Raw genomic sequence first — 18,656 nt, 5'->3', positions numbered from 1 at the left:
AGAAACAAGGTGCAAGGCCAGATAAAACGAGGTGGAGGGCTGGATTGCACCCGTGGACCTTGTGTTTGCCACCTGTGCTCTACAGGCTATTTCTCAACATCTATTTTCTGTCTGGTATATTTTCCTTTTGCAAATCTTGGATATATCCTGAAGGCCTAATCTTGTCAAAGTACTTTCAGCTGATCTAATAAGTAAATCTATATGAGACAGATTAATAAGAGGAAGACAACCATATTTCTTTACATATGCAATTATGAGAAACCTATCCACACTCATGAGAGAGAGGTTCAGAGACAGAAAGGGAAGATGAGGTATACAGAATATTCTGAACTAAGGATGATGTAAGGTGCCTGAGGGCTTCAGAGGGGAGAAAGGTTATTGTAGGACAATAAGATTGGATATTTAGTAGTTAGTAGTTTGTCCTTCTCTGTAATTAGGTCATGAAAGTTATTTCTGTTAAGTTTTATTATAGGCAAGTCCCCTAACTTAAATTCTTTAAGGGAGAGGTAACAGTTTCCTGTGAGTCTGCAGGGTCTTGAGTGCCTTCAGCTCAAAATAATTCACATGCCAAATTGGCACATTTTGGCGAGGTCTTTTCTGAACTCCTATAACACACAAGATTGTATGAGAAAGGTTTTCTAGTGAGGATAAAGATAACAGATCGCCTTTGGTGGCACAGCAGTAATGGCAACATTATAATGAAGCTAACTGCCAATGATATTAAGACTCTATTGGTGCAGGTGTAATCGCAAGAATATCACATCAAATGGTTTACAATTAACAGGTTCCACACTGAGTACAGATGCCAGAAAGAGATGAACTATACTTGCTATGGGACTTAAAAGGAGGAACACAATCAACAATTTAATCTAAGCCTTTCCTTCTCAAAACTTGTCAATGTTTGTCACTCAAGAAAAAAAAATAATTGCAAGTGTCATGATACCTACTACTGAGTGCAAGGACTTCTGCTAATTTCTGCCCCTGAAAAGGGAGTACCTTGTTGGAAAGAAGTCATGCATCTCTGGTAGGAGCTGGGATTTGTACCCTAGGTTTACTTCTAACATAAAGGAATAAAATTTGCAACCCCCAAATAGATCTCTGGCATAAGGATATTTTAGGCTAATTATTTTTATGAAATTGCAGGCAAATAAAAACTTTAAAATTGAGAAGTTATCTTTTTGTGAGACATCTACTTGTACAAGAGAAATCTCCATTGGTAAGGTGTGTCCCTAGCTGTACAAAGAAGAGAAGGTTAACCTTACTTCTTGAAACTTTATAAATATTGAAGATAATAACTTAAATCTATAAAACAACCTTACCATTGTTTACTGGAATTTTCCTGATAATCTGTCATAACTCGCTCCCCACCCCAACATGTTTTTAGTCTTTATTTGAAGATTACATTTAACGAGACGGCTTCAGTATTTTGGGGGAGTTGCTCAATTTTCTACATTCTCATTGACATATTAAACTGTTGTGTGTGTTTTCCTGTTAATTGTTTTAGGCCAGTTTAATTATTAGGCCAGCCAAAAAACCTAGAAGGATAATAGAAGTTTGTTCCTCTTTCATGATAGTCTACTTCTTTCACAGCTTGAGACTGGGGAGGGAGGGCAGGGCTATAGGATAACATGTTGCATGAAGGCCACAGATAAGGTGACCATATCATTTTTGTGCCAAACTGGGATACTTTGAGAGTGAAAAGGCATGCTAAGCTAGGAAGACATCAGGGCAGTAGCTAAATCAGAACATGGTCATCAACTCGTACAGCAAATGGGAATGGGACCAAAACTGACTTAATGAGAACAAAAAGGAAGATATCTTTGGGTGACAAGGTTACCTAACAGCTTGCTACCAGTTCCGGTTGCGAGGCATAAATCTGTCAGGCACCTTTGGAGGCTGTGCAAGAGACTATTAATCCATATCCATCACTCATCGTTACATGGTAATAGAACTTTCAATTGAATCCATGTCAGCCCAGCTAAAGTTTGTATTTTTTTGTTTTCCCTACCAGTTGTCTTGCAGCTATCTTTGGCCAAATGATTAGATTTTGCCCATAGAGAAGTTAGTGAAATGTATGTGTTTCTGGACCCAGGGAAGGCTGCCCCAAGATATCTCATGATGATGTGTTGATTATTTCAAGTTAAAATCATTTCAGAAACAGCAGGAACAGGAGAGCCCTCTGATTCTCCTCTCTCTTTCTCTCTCTCTCTCTAAACACAGGAAATGAGTCCATGTGATAGGTGCCCTTCCTGCTTCTGAGGGCTGAGACAACCTCGTCACAGATTCATAAAGTCCTCAGTTGAAAAGCCTATATAAACAAACCTAGTAACACCTTCCCTAATTTCCTACTCAAGTCCAAACCTTGCCCAGATGCCTTTCTCATGAGCACTAACTTTCTTTGTCATGCCAATTTCTCATAATGATTTGTCTGTTTAAGGAGTATTAAAAGGTGCCTCGTTTGATTTCTTTGAGCCGCATTTTAGAATCTGGGCATCATATTGTGATCCCCCCATCTACATGTATTAAATTAATTATTCTTCTGATAATCTAGCCTTGTGCCAATTTTATTGTTTTATTATTAGTCCAGCCATAAGAACTAAAGGGTAGAGGGCAGGATTCGCTCCTTTCCCCAACTTATAATATGTATGTCTAGTTGCTGTACTTAAAATAAGTGAAATACACTCTCCTTTTTCCCTTCCTCTGTCCCTTCAGAATGAAATAAAGGCAAGTTGACACAAGCTGAATCTGTCACCTTAAACCATGACAAAATGGTATAAGCCTGGAACCCCAACACTCCAACATACCAGTCCTAGCACACTCTTGCTCAGTCTACTCAGAGAATTAATTGAGAGAGCAGTAAAATTCTATCTTGTTGAAGCCCTGATACATAAACTTGGTCCAGCAGCTGAAAGTGTATACTGACTACAGGGTGCCTTCACTTTGGTCCCTTTATTGCAAACAGGTAGAACTGTGACATAACTCCTTCCCTTCCATATTTATCAGGATAAATGAGAGGTGTTGGCCAATTCCAGTTCATTAGCCAGTGCAAAGTATACATTGTTAGAGGCTGCTCCATTCTGATAATTTTCTGAACTGTATTCTATGTTTTCCTAATCTGAAGAAAAATAATAATATAAAGGATCATTTGTGGCCATTCATAATTCAAGTTCAAAATTTAAGAACTGTTTCCTCAGTGACTTTGAGATTTAATTTATATTCCAGGGTTGAGTTTGAAGTGGGAAAATCACATAATTGTCACAACTTGAGTATCATCCCCAAGAGCTGAGATTCCAGTACATCAGGGACCAGGGACTCCAGTACCTTTCTTGCTCTCAAGGTCCCAAACAGGGGTGGGACCCTGATGAACTAGTCCACCTGTGATTTTTCCTTGACAAATGATGGTGTTTTTAGAAGAAAATCCTTTTAAACTTGGCCCTCTTACCACACAAATAAATGCCTGAGGTTAAAAATAAGAGACAGAATGTTGGGAGTTCCTTCAGAGAAGTCATAAGATTGTGTAAAGAACACTGGGCCAGGATTCAGATGACCATTGTTTCTGCTTTTATCCCATCTTCCTCACCATGTGACCCTGGGTCTTTGGGGTTGTTTAGCCCAGAGAGTACTTACGAAGAAGCTAGTAACCTGAGGTATTTTAAGTACTCCTGTAGATAACACATACATGCAATTTTTGTGAACTAGAATATCCCAAAAAAATTACAAAGCATGGAAATTACTGAAAGGCAGATTTGCTTATATGTATAGTAAACTATCTTTCTTACAATTAGACTTGTTCAGCGATAAGTTGTTCTACTTCAGAAGTTTTAAGAGTTCTGATATACAAAGTACCCAAAACAGAGGGCTACAGTAGGATCACCCTGGTATTTTTCTTAGAGTATACTTATCTGAAAAGGCTAATAATAAAAATACAACATTCAGCGAATTTATTTAAATGGGCTTATTGGGAATACCTGGCTTTCAGTATGTATTGGAATGTTCCTTGTAATTTTAAGACAATCATGCATTAGCAGACTAGAAACAAGTGTGACTGAATGCAGATATAGACATGCCTTCCTCCTGTGAGGCTGTCCAAGGAGATATACATGGAGAAAACATTGGCAAAGGCAAGCAAAGCACTTGCTGGTCCTCAAATCAAACTTGCTTCTGGAGAGAAAAGCAGAACCAAGGCCAGGTAGCCCTTAAAAATAGCTCTGTCTCCTTCCAGTAAAACCTGTCTGCGCACACAGGCTTACATTATTACCTTAAAAAAAGTGTCTATTTATCAGTTTAAAGTCTTCCCACACGGTGATGTAAGCTTGGGAAAGGCAGTGGTAACAAGAATGCAGCTGCCCTCTTCACTTCTCAGCAGGACACCAGGAGGTGGCTGTCATGGGGAGTTCCACAACTACACGAGACAAAAGAGGCCAGGATAAAGCTTCACGCAGATATACTGCATCAAATTTGCTCGGTGTAGCTCCCATTCTTCCCATAAGTTCTGATCTCATTTATGGGCCATTTCTGGTGACCGTGTTCGGTCTGTCAGTCTGTTCTCTCAGTCGACCATGACGTAGATTGCCTCAGTAGTGTATTATAGGAAGACACTCCACCATTTTGGCTTCATTTTCAAAGGGAAAACTGAAAAGTTGAGAGATGTTTCTGAAGGAACTTAACAGCCTATTAGTAAAATTTGATCATTGCTGACCTATCTCTCCCACTTGATCCCACTTGATAAATGAAGAAGGCCAAGCCAAGAGAGGGGAGCTCAAGCATGCTTCTTTGGCTTCTAATTATTTTTAGTCCAGTGATTAGAGAACCTGATAACCTTTTCTTTTCTATATATATTTTTTCTATTCTCACTAAGGACATGCTCACTTATATTAGAGAAAGGGAAAGAGGGGAAGAGAAACATTGATGTGACAGAGAAACATTAACTGGTTACCTCTCACAAGTGGCCTAACCAGGACCGAACCTATAACCTAGGCATGTGCCCTGACTGAGAATCTAACCCACAGCCCTTTCTATTAATGAGATGATGCTCTAACCAACTTAGCCACACCAACCAGGGTGCACCTGATGATATTTAAAGGGTGTTGAAGAGAGAAGGTCCAAGGTTTATCCAAGGCCTGAATTTTCAAATGATACAATGTATGTATGTATATATATATATATATATATATATATATATATATATATATATATATTTTCTTTCTAAGTACAAAAATTATTTAATGTAGTATGAAGGCTTTTGGCATTGAGAAAGTAAAGAGAGAATGTGCTAAAGTCAAGGTTTTCAAACTTTCAATCAAGCCAAACTTTGCACAGAAACAGCCCAGACACAACCAAGGTAAAAGAAAAAAATTCAGGAGTTGGGGAAAGCATCAGTCACAACACATAGAAATTGTGTTGTTGAACTCCAAAAAGAAGAGAGCCCTAAGTCCCAGATGGGAGCGTGTGTGTGGAAGCATGCAGGACAAGGTGAGAAATATTTCCAGGTGCCATGTCCCCAGCTGAAGAGGGGAGCCCATTCTTCTCCTAGCATAGACTCAGGAAGAGAACAAGGCACATTGGCTTCCTTCTCAAAATATATCAGAATCCATCTGTGAGGCTGTCTTTGATGAGTTGGACATTGTAGAATATTGAGACCACAGAAATTATTCCACTTAATATGATTTATTTAAGTTTGAAAATGCTTGGATGATTCTTATTATTATTGATTCTTTTCTTACTTCTGGATGTATGCTATACCATTCTTTATAAGATCTTAAAATCTTAGATTCCTAGAATACAACAAAAAAAAATCTACATTTACCCAAGTGCCTGCGTATTTAGGTTAAGTAGCTAGAAAATCAGAGAGTGACGCTCATGCCTGTGAAATTACTTAAAGCATTGTTTTCAACAAAATCACAATGCCTTGTATTTAATTGTTTCATCATACCCATTGTTTCTGCCTAGCCACATGGTATTTGCTGTAGTATTTTAAGCAGTTTCTGTTTGTGGATATATTTTTTTAATCTTGGAGGGATACTAAGATTTATTTTGATTTTTAAGCAATTAATTTTTAAGTAATCACAAGAGAAAAAGATCACTTGGACTTGTATAATTTTGGACTTTTTCTAAAATACTTGAGTTAGATTAAAACAATAGATAATGAATTAAGTGAAAAAGTAAATGAATAAATACTCCTAAATTGGGTGGAAACACCAGTATAAATATATGGCTTCACATAATAATTAGTAACTTTGAGAGAACAAGAAAGAAAAAAAAAAGGAAAATTAGCTCTCAGATTAAAACAAGATTGATAAAAGTATAATTGTATTGGAAACATAAATGTGAACTTCTGGCCCTTTTGGAGAAAAAGAAAGTTCCATCTGGGGAATGGATAATACACTCTGCTTTACTTATCCTGAATATCCGTGTTAAATATTGCTACATTCATCTGTTCAGGCATCTCAGCAACAAATCTCTATCTCCAAGATTTCTGTCTCTAACAGCCCTCCCCAGGAAAAGCGCTCAAGGATCCTTGCAAGGTGGCCGACTTCCTTGTTTTAGGGCAGGGGAAATCATTATAATGGAGGGACATCGTCGTTTTTAAATTTCCTCCTCTAAAGCATGAATATTTTCAAGGGTGTTCAGGGTAACTTGGAAAAAAGTAACAATATTAGGTTGCTAATCAACAAAGCGTTATTAACACACATGTATATACATGCACACAGACATAAACAATCAATAACAATAATTGTACAGTTATTCAAATTTAAATTTTCAAGGTATTAAATGCCAGGAATTCTATAAAGGTTTTCAAAGTAGATAGATGCAAAGTATGCTGAAAAACATTTCTGTCTGTGAACATTAGTAAGATTGCTAATTGCATGGGCCATTAAGAGGTAGGAAATGAGGGGAAATAAATTTCGGCTGTGTACGAGACTGTCTTATGTAAAAGGGCATACAATCAAAATGCTTACAGAGACGGGACAGTTGAAACAAACCAGTTGCCCACAGCAGTTTAAGCTCCTCCCATTGTTCCTGACCCTTAGTAAGAGTTAGCCCCCCAGAAAAAATTGAAATGTCAGAATCAGGGAGTGAAATTTCAGATAAAGTTCTTATTCTAGGATATGATATTAAGAAAATTGAGTCTGATTTATAAAACAGAAAATTTTGATGTTTGAAAGCTTATTTTTAAGTGACAGTGCATAGATGCTTACTTTCCATTCTTGCAATGTTCATCAAAATCTATATTTTAAAACACAGTGTCTAGCAAGAAATAGGCTTCTTTTGGTGTTGTAGGACCCTAACTTTGAGGATAACGTTAGACTTTCCATAGATGCTAACAACTGCTCCTCTTTGAATAACAACCAATAGATGTAAACTTCTATATCTGTGACCAAATAAACTAGAAACTTCTTTCTTTTTTAAATCCTCACCTGAGCATATGTTTATTAATTTTAGAGAGAGAAGAAGAGAGAGAGAGAGAGAGAGAAAGAGAGAAAGCAACATGGGAGAGAAACATTGATAGGTAGCCTCCCCTAGGTGCCCCAGGTAAGACTGTATCCATAACCTAGGTAAGTGCCCTGACTGGGATCAAACCCACAACCTCTCTGGTGTATGGAAAATGCTCTAACCAACTGAGCCATCTGGACAGGACATAAATTGGGAACATTGAATGAGTGGGTGTGTGTGGGTATTTTCTTTCTTTCCATCCATATATTAATCTATCTACAATTCAAAGCTTTCATCTATAGTGGACTCAAATACAATTCTAGGTCCTAACAAATATATATATCCTTCTTTCTACTGGTCTATAGAGACTGAAATTGTGAGAATGCACAGCACATTTATCCAAAAAGGAGAATCGAGGAGTTAAGCTCCCTTCCAAGAAGTAGTGAACACTCAGTCTGCTCACCACTCCAGAAGCATGGGACCAAAAAAAAAAAAGGAGCATTTATGAAGACAGAAAATGAGTTTGCTGTGCCTCCTGACATCAGTATCTTTCTGCTTTTTTAGGCTTATGGAAACAAATTGCAGAAGGGAGCTCTACTCTCATGAGGGTATCAATTTCCTAAATCACTGGTACATGTGGCCAAAGTAATGCTCTGGAAGCCTACAACAGGTTAATAATTCCTCACTTCGAGAGTTAGCAAAAAAAAAGAAAAGGTAAGAGAGAGACACAGAATGTGTGTGCATGTGAGAGAGAGGACAGAGACAGAGAAAGAGACAGAGAGAGATGTCTAGGAAAAATTATTTGTTAAGCTTGGGAAATAAGTACAACCTCTCCACAGAAACACACACACACACACATCCCTATATTTCTCCACTTTTTGTCTTTATTTAGATTCTTGGGTTTAGTAGCTAGGCATCAGTGTCATGGAAAAAGGATCAGTAAAACTCAGAAGCCATTTAGCATTTCTGTAAGGTTATTTTCCTGGTCTATTCTGGGTCTTCTCATATCCACTTAGAATCTCTATTGAGATACTGCTTTCAGAAATTCCCAGAATTTTTCAGGGTTAATATTTAATTAAGTCAACATGAAGGTCTCCCTAGATGAGTAAACTTCTCTGTTTTCCTATTGGTTTATACATGGTTCCCTCTGTCTTACACTAAAGAGTAACAGAAAAAGTATAGAACCTACCATGTATAAAAAGCATAGTACCACATACAAAAGGTATAATACTACTACGGTATAGTACCACCATGGTAAAATGCCTGAAATGTGGCAGCTATTAACCACCACTTACCATGTTTCTATGGATGAAGTCAGCATATTAATATGACTTACCGTTAGGAAATTAAAATGCAGTAACATAAATTTTCTCATTTCCAGACTTTGTTTAGCTGCAGCCAAGGCCCTTAAAACTAGCCTAAAACCTTTCTAAAGTAACTAACTAGAGTCAAAATTTGTCATCATCAGGTTTATTCTGTGCCATTTTCACTATAATTTTATAGATTTTCCAACATCTTCAAAGTTGGGATAAATCCAATCCCAAATATCTCATGCTACCTGCTAATCTAAAACAAATAAATTTTATTTTTTATTATTTAAAAAATATTTTTTAAAATAAAAATTATTATAGTGCTTCCTCATACTTCCGATTTAGAGGGGAAAAAAGATCCTGAGCCCCTATGGTAGATTTTGATTTAAGAACTCAGTCCTTTATCTCAGTAGAAAGAATCCTAAATTCCATGATAGATTTTAGTATAAATCTATAGAAGAATATTAGACATGGAGAGTGACAACAACAAAAAAATTAAACAACAGTATAATTAAATTGATTTTTAAAACATAGACACTTTAAAGTAGCTATTTTGTAGAATATCCTTCTTTGATATTTGTTTGATGCTTTTTCATTATTAGACTGGAGCCACAGATTTTTAAAAGAAAGATCACAAAGATGAAAGCCTTTTCCATTGTCTAATACCAAGGGTCACTTGGTAGCAACATGCCTTACCATAGGCAATGTTAATCTTCATCACTTGGTTCAAGTGACATGTCGTGTGTATATTATATGTATGCATGTGAATGTATAATATGTATATATATACACACACACACAGGGGTATAGATACACAAATATGTACCTATAGATGTATATATGTGTTTGTATGTATGTATGTAAGTATGGTGGTGTACGCTAGATTTCTCCACTTTAAAGTTCCTTTTTTCCATACTTCCTACTTCCCTGAGGAAAGAGTACCTACATATATCATTTGGGCTTTTCTCTGAAGAAGACTTGTCTTTTCCCTCTCATTTATTTATTTATTCAACCTCTCATTAACATCATTATGGGTTCTTGGATATTTACTTATATCTTTTGGTTCTAAAGTAGCTCATTATTTATTTTGAAAAAAAAGGAATGTTTATACTTGGTTTGTCTAAATTAGTATTCAAATCAGGTATACTCTTTGTATTTGCTTATACCTGAATATCTTACAATATTTTTTATCTAGAACAACTCTTTCTCTTTCAAAATACAAGAAAATTTTGGAAGAAATTGGGTAAATTGTCCTACAAAATACTCCAAATTCTGGATTTGACTGACTTCTTGCCTGCAGTTGTTTTTAACATGTTCATCTGTGCCCCAGATTTCCTGTGGACTGGAATTTAATTCTAAAATCTTGATTAGAATCAGATTGTCAACCAATGTTTGTGGACAGCAGTTAAACACCAACAGGAGTCCCCAGTTTATGGTGTGGTGAAGAAGGAGACTTTATTTGGTGCAAACAGCTCAGTTGTGGTACAGCTCAATTAAAGAAACAGCACAGCTGTTTGCTGAGGAAAAGCTCGGTTCTGAAGTGGCCCTCCAGCAAGTTGGCTCAGGCCGTCTCCAGCTTCACAGCTCTGGTCTGCTGTGGTCTGCTCTGATCTGGTCTGGTCTGGTCTGATATGCTGAGAGGGCTCCACTCCAGTCCACTCTGGCCTGCCAAGGGAGAGCTCCATTGTGGTCCACCTAGACTTCTGGGGTTGCACTGTATACTTCATATTGTATCATATCAGGAGGTACATAATGTTTGGGATAAATTTAGCTTTAATGATGCTAAATGATCAGTGGGTTCAGTTGATGATAGTCTTATTCCTTTATAAAGACTCATGTGACCCTTTTTGTAATAATTTTGCTATTCACTGATTGCTACTGCCATGACATATCTTTCATTACCACTTATGAAATGACGGTTTTTCCATCATTCTTATTCCATTAATCAGCTGAACTCTTCATAATATAAAAAATTCTTCTTATGTACTAAGTTTAATTTGGTTACCCTTGTTCCAATTTATTTGGAAAAAAGAAGATAAAAGGTAAATTCATTCCCTTATAATTTTCAAATTTCAGAGTAATTAACACATACTTTAGCAACTTCAACTGGTGACCAAGGTTTTTGTTTCTTTCTCCTATTTCTTAAAAAATGGTGCTTGCTTGTTCAATATATTCTATACTCTATCAAATTTTATGATAATTTGATAGAATATATTCTATAAATATTATAATAATTTGATAGAATATATTCTATAAATTTTATAATTTTATAGTATTCTATATTCTATCAAATTTTATAATAATTTGAAGACATCATTTCCTTGAATCAGATATTACCCCACTGTTAGCTAGTGAGAGTCCTTCAACTTGGCTCCCTGTGTCTCTTTAGCATGATCCCATGAGAGCTTCCTTGCTTACTGGTCCAAGAAGACACCCTGAATTGGTTTTATACATTTCCTGCTCCTCACCTGAGATCAGTGGTTTCTCCATGGAGCCTTTATCCTTTTTAGTGACAAATGATATTTTGAAATTATATTTGGACACTGGATATGATGAGTATTTCTACTAGACAGTCATAGCTTCTAGGCTTTTTACACAGAAATAGGAAAAATATATATATTTTCTCACAGTGATATTTACAAATCACAGTTAAGAATCCAAAGTTTTTATTTAATATATTTGATTTTATATTTATGACTCTTTGCTTTGATGCTGAAAATATTGATGGCAGCAACCACAACAATCACGTATTTCTTTAACTTACCATATACTATAAAATGGGCTCAAAATGACCAAACTGTATTATATTACTCTTTGCAGTTTCCTTATGCCCTCAAATTCCAGACTTAAAATCTTATATATTCTATAGTTTGCCAAAAGTTCTTTAAAATTGATATCAGAGATGAAAGAAATATTCTGGGAGTGATTTAGAACGTTCAAAAATTAGTTGAGCAATTGTTTCCCTTAAATTGAACCTGCTTTATCGAATACACAGTTTTGCCTACTAGTCAGAACTTCCTGACCAACCCATTGAAATTCTGCTTCCTCCACTGCCTATTTCCTAAATAGGTTTATGTTCTAAGCACTACCACCTGTGAATATGTTACCTCTGTGGGGATGTAAAAAATAAGTTTCCTCCCACCCTTCCAATTTTTTTTTCTGGTTAGACTGATAATCAAATTAACAAGAGACAGATTAACAAGAGACAATGACCAAATATATGTATGTACATGCAGAGGTGCCATAAGAACATGAGATCTGAGGATGCATTGGCCAATTGAGGTTTCCATGCCATTCTGGACTAAATAGAGGGAAGCAGGTTATAGGACTCCAGAGAGAAAGTAGGCAGTTCACATGTAGGTGAGCAAGAGCAACCATATTTTAAATAAATTCTTGCTGGGCCACCAAGAAACAATGAGACACAGGTGGGAGTCCAACAAACAAAGCTTCTTGGATCCTGCCTGTCTGACATTTAATTCACATGTGCTGAAGTAAATAGCTAAAGTGAATAGCTTTCCTCCTGTGGAGGTCACAGTCAAAAAATTACGGCATAGGTCAAATTTATTTGTAGATCAGCCTTGACCTCTCCAGACAGGTTTTTCTATCTGAATTCCTTTAGGCAGGCAGGATCGAGGATGGTGGTCAAAGTTGCTTCCTGAGTTTCCTTTTTTCCTAAAAATAGTCAGCCTCAAATCAATATCCCAAAAGGCATATTTTGGGGTGTCAAAATCTGGTCCCCTCATTTATCAAAAGGGACTTGTAGATGTATTTAAATTAAAAACCTTGAGATGGGAGAATACCCTGTATCACCCAGGTGGACCCAAGTAATTACAAGGTTCTTTACAAGGAAAAGAGGAAGTCAGGAGAGTCAGAGTCTTAGAAGTAGATGTAATAACGGAAGTGTAGTCAAAGTGACAAAAGGCTGTGAGCCTGGAAACACGGGCAGCCCCTAGAAGGTGGAAAAGGGAAGTGAAACAATTTCCCCTTTGCACCTCCAGAAGGAACACAGTTCTTCTGACACCTTGATTTCAGTCCAAGAAAACCCATTGTAGACTTCTGACCTCCAAAATTATAAAAGAATAGATTTTTGCTGTGTTAAGCCACTAGATTTGTGGTAATTTGCTACAGATAGAACCCCCACCACACCCACAATTGTTTCCTTCACAATATGAACTGTAATAACTTGCAATTATTAGTGTATTGGTCTGTGGACTTGTTAACTGTCTTTTTCCTATGAAAATGTACACTTTATGAAGCCAAAATTCTATATCTAATTCGTTCTTACTGATCACAGTGTATGGTATTTAATAGGTTCACAATAAATATGTTTAGGTGAATTAAGATGAATACAATTTAAGATTGTATTCAATTGTTCTAGTGCCCATTGAATGTATGAGAAAAAAGTAGCCCAGGAATTTTATTCTACACAGAAACGATGGCCAAACCTGTCTATAAATATCTATATAATGAATGAACATAAATAGGGGAATGTGTCATGATTAAATTATTAATTCATATTTATCTTTCCTATAACTATTATCATTTTAGTTTTTAATTTTAAATAATTTTTTCTATATTATCAGATATTTTTCTAAATAATTTTTATTCACACATTTTCTATGTTGGTATTTATTCTTCTTTTACTTTAAAATGTTTGTATTTTATAATACATACTGATTATTGTCTAGGTAGCAACCATTGTTTCAGGTGATGTGTGGACATAGAAATGAAGGAGATAAGCAATATCACTCTTTCCTGGGGACATATTTTGTGGCAAAAATAGATGCGTAATAAGTAAACAAATAGAAAATAATAGTTAGTGATAAGTCCTTTGTGAAGAACCACTTTACCTAAATATTTTGTTTGTGCAATACCCTTCAATAAGCATTCTCTGTTTGAAAGGAATACCTCTTCCTCCCCACCCTCACTTTTCTTCACTACTATTTGCAAATGAAATAGCTTAGGTTTTGGAATTGGAAGAGCAAATTTAAATTTGATTTCTACTAGATGTTAATAATGGGACTTCCTGCAAGAGTCTTAATCTAGAACTTTAATTCATCTGTAAAATGGATATATAAAACCACCATTTATTCACAGGGATATTAGGTGAACAATACTGTATTGTTATAAAGAATCCACAGGAATGCCTGACACTTAGTAAATGTTACTTAAATATAGTCCCTTTCTGTTTTCACCTGCACATTCAAAACCTTGGCATTCTTTAAAGCCCAGAGCACTTTTAAATCCATCCTTCTCTAAAATACTAATCTGGCACCTCCAGTTTGTCCTACCATTTAGTGGTTTCTCTACTTTCTTCTATTGTCATATATTTTTTCTTATGCTTATGCTTTTGTCCCTCAGGCTATCTTAAGCTTTTTGAAAGCAGACCTTCAATATTACCTTTCTTGTCTTCCTATAGGTCTTGGCACAATGCTCAGGATGAAAGTTGCTTTGATAGGAGAGAGAGCTGGCCCCAGGATGAGAAAACCTGGCTTCTTACTCAGGCTCATCTCATCTCTCTGGAAAGTACACAGCCTCATTATTATTCATCAGAAAAAGTTGCTATTACTTGCTTGGCCCTGCTTAGCTCTCAAGGTTGTTGTAAGGACATAGCATAAAAAAAGTACAAAAGGAAATGTATGGCACATCGCCTACATTCAGCGCTGTATAAAATGATAACGCTAATCTAACTCTGACAATCAATGCAATCTATTAAGCTCTTACTATGTGCCAGACACCTGCCACACGACCTGTGCCCTGTTCCTGAGAGGCAGCCTGGAATAATGAAGAACTAGATTTTGCTGCCAGTCCAACTCGATCTGAATTCTGACTCAGCCACTTTTGTACTATAGGAATTTGGGCAAACTGTTTAACCTCTCTGTGCCTCAGTCTTCTCATCTATAAAATGGATCCAAAAGCCCTTCCCTCATATAATCATGTATATTAAATCAATAAATAATTGAAATGTGTATGTACATAGCACCACATAAGTGAGTGTTAAATAAATTTTGTCATTTAATCCACACAGTCATAATATTGTTATCCCCATTGTGTAGTCAAAGCAACAAGCCCAAGGTAACACAACCTGTAAGTGAAAGAGCAGGCACTTCACCCACTGTATCTAATTCAAAATCTAGAGAGGTGCATTGGAAAGTGAGGGTGGGAGAGGGCATGGCATGCTGCCATGTCTGGAGACAGTTTTGATTGTCACCAATAGGGGCAGTGTTACTGGAGCCCAGTGTGCAGAAGCAAGCAATGCTGCTGAACATCATACGATGCACAGGAGAGCCCCCTTCAGCAAAGTATTATCTGGCCCAAAATGTTAATAGCATTGCTGGATAAAACATTGAACAGTGGTTAAATTTAAATTAAATAACATATAATTTTCTTAGTATAAAAAGATCCAAATACTTAGATAAATATCCTCCATAAAAATTGGGAACATACTTAACCAGGATTCATAGCTTTTCATTTAAGTCTTGTTAGCTATAAAGTACTTCATTGGCTCTTTACAAAAACTCTATTAATTGGTGGTACATAAAATACTGCTATTTATAGTTTAAACAATGAGACTCAGAAAGGTTAACTTATTTGTCCATGGCCATGGAGCTGAAAAGTGGAAAAATCTAGGGCTAGGATGTAGGAATATCATAGTTCATTGACCAATGACGTTTTACCATACTCTTATAGCCCTTAATTTACTGACTCAGAAATTTGGCACAAGGACATGGGCTATGGTTAAAGAGAAGCCAACGACTAACAATAGACAGAAAATTATTGAACTAGATCTTGTGTCATAAGTGGTCTTTGTAGCCATCGAATCATTTTGTGTCTATAGAGGCATTCCCAGTTTGGGGTGCTGGGCACCTGACCTGTCTAAAGAACTCATATTGTAGTTGTTTTCATAATTGTTCTGGTGTTTTGATGCTAAAATAAAGTCTGAGGACAGGGACAAACATTACTTTTAAAGTCGTTTTATACCCCCTTTTATTAAAGTTACAAATGGAGATAAAGCACAATGTAGAACTTGTTTTCTACAACACATAGAACATATGTTTGAGTGGAGGAGATGAGTAATGGATATTGTTTCATGTGCCCCCATATGAGACAACCTAAAACTGTCTAGAAAAGTCACATAGGTCTGCCTTCCTCCAGGAGCCTCTGGAAGATGAGAGGCTTTAGTTTAGGTGATGGTGGGAGCAGAAAGACTCTGTGCAAGTGCTTCTTGGAGTCCTCTTCTGTCTGCAGCGGCTAGCTAACTGCCCACCTAAGCTGAGAGGAGGTACCAATGAGCTTGGGAGCTTGCAATAAATTTGACTGATTTAATTTAACCAGGTCAACACTTAATTGTGCTACTTAATTTTTCCCTATTATTGAGATATAATTGACATACAATATTGTGTAAGCATAGGATGTACACATAATGATTTCATATGTGTATATATTGTGAAATAACTACCACAATAAGTTTAGTTAACATTCATCACTTCACAAAGTTCTCTCTCTCTTTTTTATCTTTTCTGGTAAGAACATTTGAGATCTATTCTCAGTAACTTTCAAGTATCCAGTACAGTACTGTCAACTGTAGACACCATGTTGTACATGAAAAACCCAGAGGTTATTTATCTCAAAACTGAAAGTTTGTACCTTTTAAACAACATTTTCTCATTTCCCCCACTCCCTAAGCCTTAGCAACTAACAATCTACTCTCCATTTCTATGAGTTGAGCATTTTTAGATTTCATATACAAATGAGATCATACAGTATTTGTTTTCTCTGTATGACTTATTTATAATATATAATATATAGTATATATATATATATAAAATCACATTTCTAAATCCACTTAACTATTGATGGACATGTAGCTTGTTTCCATGTGTGATTATTGGGAATAACGCTGCAGTAAATTGGTGGTACAGAAATCTTTTTGAGGCAGTGATTGTATTTCCTTCAGATGGATACCAAGAAATGGGATTGCTAAACCACGTGATAGTTCTATTTTAAAATTTTTTTTGAGAAACCTCCATACTGTTTTCTAGAGTGGCTATACCAATTTACATTCCCATTAATAAGGTGCAAGGGTTTTGTTTTCTCTACATGTTATCTCTTGTCATTTTGATAATAGTCATTCTAACAGATGCAGGGTGATATCTCACTGGGTTTTCTCTGATGATTTGATTTCTCTGATGATTTGTCTTATCAAGGACCTTTTCATGTACCTGTTGGTCCTTTATATGTCATCTTTGGAAAAACTGTCTATTCAGGTCCTTTGCCTATATTTAAATCATATTATTTGTGTTTTTGTTATTGGATTATATGAGTTTCTTATATATTTTAGATATTAACCATTTTAATTAAAGGGGATAATTAATTTAAAAAATCTCAAGTAGTACATCTTAAGAAAGAATAAAGCTGGAGGGATCACACTTCTTGATTTCAAACTTCATTTCAAAGGTATAATAAAAACTGTATGGCATTGGCATAAAAACAGACATAGATCAGTGAAACAGAAACAAGAACACAGACATGTATGGTCAACTGATATGTGAAAGGAGAGTCAAGAATATTCAACCGGACAGGATGGTCTCTGCAATATATGGTGTAGGAAAAGGTTGTTGTGATAGAGGGTAACATGGCCAAAAGCAGCTCCAGAAAAGCTTGAGAACTTGCTTCAGGCTGGGGAAGGGTTGAAGGTACATAGAACACTCACTCTGCTGTATGGAATTTTCACTGTCTGTACAGGAAAGTATGTTTCCTCTTTCAACCCATGGGAAGACTCAGCCAGCCAAGGCTCACATGAAATTCACCAAGGAGAAGAGGAGTCTTTCGGCCAAGTAGTCTTGGGCCTCCTTGCAAAAAGAAAAAAAATGCCTTCCAAATTTGTTATGGTTGCTATTCCTGAAACTTGTGGTATCAAAACCAGTTCCTGGAACTGTAAAGTATTGCCAGAATAAATGTCCTTCCCCCTTCCAATAAAAAAATGGCAGTGCTCCTATTTGACATTTGTGAATAAAATGGAAAGGGTCTGGTGTCATTCTTGATGAGCTCTGTGTTATTTTTTCATGTCACAGTTTGTGAGTTGTAATTGCGGCTTCCCATTTAATTGTAACTGGGAAGAAATTTTTTAAAAATCACAACAGTTCAATAAAAATACAAATGATTAAGCAAAAATAAATAAATAAATGATGTAGGGTAAACTAGATATTCACATGCAAAAGAATGAAATCAAAAATCTATCTTATAACACTCACAAAAAAAACCTCAAAATGGATTAGATTTACATGCAAGACCTGAAACTATAAAACTCCTAGAAGAAAACATAGGGAACAAACTCCCTGAACTTGATTTTGGCAATGACTTTTTTGATATGGCAGTGTAATTGAGGGAGAGAAGTCCTCCCTTCTAGCCTTTTTTAATTATTTTTGTTAGATTAATAAAATTGACACAACACTAGGTTAACTGAAGAAAATAATTGAATATATGTGCTTAGGAGAATCAAAATATGATGTTCATATCATAAAATGAGTTTAAAGAAATGATCAACTTAGCCACTTTTTAGACAAAGAAACAGTAAATTTGTGAGAAATTGACAGGACAAAGAAAGTTAGTGCTCATGAGGAGGGAATCTGTGCAAGGACTGGATTGGGTCATAAATAGTAAAGGCCGTACTAGGTTTGTTTATACAGCCTTTTTTGACTCTGGATTTAATAACTCTTTAGTAAGGTTGTATCTCATCCCTCAGGTACAGGGAGGACATCTATCACACGCAGAGCTTTTTCCTGGGTTTAGAGAGACAGACCAGTTAGAGAGCTTCTCGGACTCCTGCAGCTTTTCAAGTGACTTTAATTCAGAATTATCAGTGTGACATTGAAGGATATCTTGAGGTGGCCTGCTCCAACAACTGCAAAA

The sequence above is a fragment of the Desmodus rotundus genome, chromosome 5 (assembly GCF_022682495.2).
Source record: "Desmodus rotundus isolate HL8 chromosome 5, HLdesRot8A.1, whole genome shotgun sequence".
NCBI lineage: Eukaryota > Metazoa > Chordata > Mammalia > Chiroptera > Phyllostomidae > Desmodus > Desmodus rotundus.
Note: the sequence above shows the minus strand (reverse complement) of the source record.